Consider the following 736-nt stretch of genomic DNA (forward strand, 5'->3'; position numbering starts at 1 on the left):
CGCCTTTCTCTTGATCTTGAAGATCCACTTCAACCCTATAGGTTTCATTCCAGCCGGTCTATCCACAAGTTCCCATGTATTGTTTCTTGTGATAGACTCCAACTCGGCCACCATCACCTCAACCCATTCTCGTACGTGTTCAGCTTCAAAATAGTTCTCTGGCTCGCCATCCACTGTGAGCAACAGCATTGAACTTTCTTGATATGCAAGTAACACATAATCATCGAGATATCTTGGTTTTGTTATGGTTCGGCCTTGTCTGGTCACCAGTGGTTGACCTCCACCGTTTTGGTTTGCATTGTGATCCGCGAGCTTCAAAATAGTTCTCTGGCTCGCCATCCACTGTGAGCAACAGCATTGAACTTTCTTGATATGCAAGTAACACATAATCATCGAGATATCTTGGTTTTGTTATGGTTCGGCCTTGTCTGGTCACCAGCGGTTGACCTCCACCGTTTTGGTTTGCATTGTGATCCGCATCTTCTTCTTCTTCCTCATCTTGGTTTATAGCTTCCTGTTCATGATCCTCACCTTGATCATTACCTTCTTGTATATCACCCTCATGTGGAAGCTTAAGCATGCTCGGTTCACAATCAGCTTGGTTTGTTGTAGACGCCCAGTCCCAAGCTTTCTCTTCATCGAAAATCACATCTCTACTCACCATCACCTTCCTTTTGTCTGGATCATAAAGTCTGTAGGCTTTGGAACCCGGCTCAGTTCCAAGATTGACCATACT

Source organism: Brassica oleracea, chromosome C9 (genome assembly GCF_000695525.1).
Source record: "Brassica oleracea var. oleracea cultivar TO1000 chromosome C9, BOL, whole genome shotgun sequence".
NCBI lineage: Eukaryota > Viridiplantae > Streptophyta > Magnoliopsida > Brassicales > Brassicaceae > Brassica > Brassica oleracea.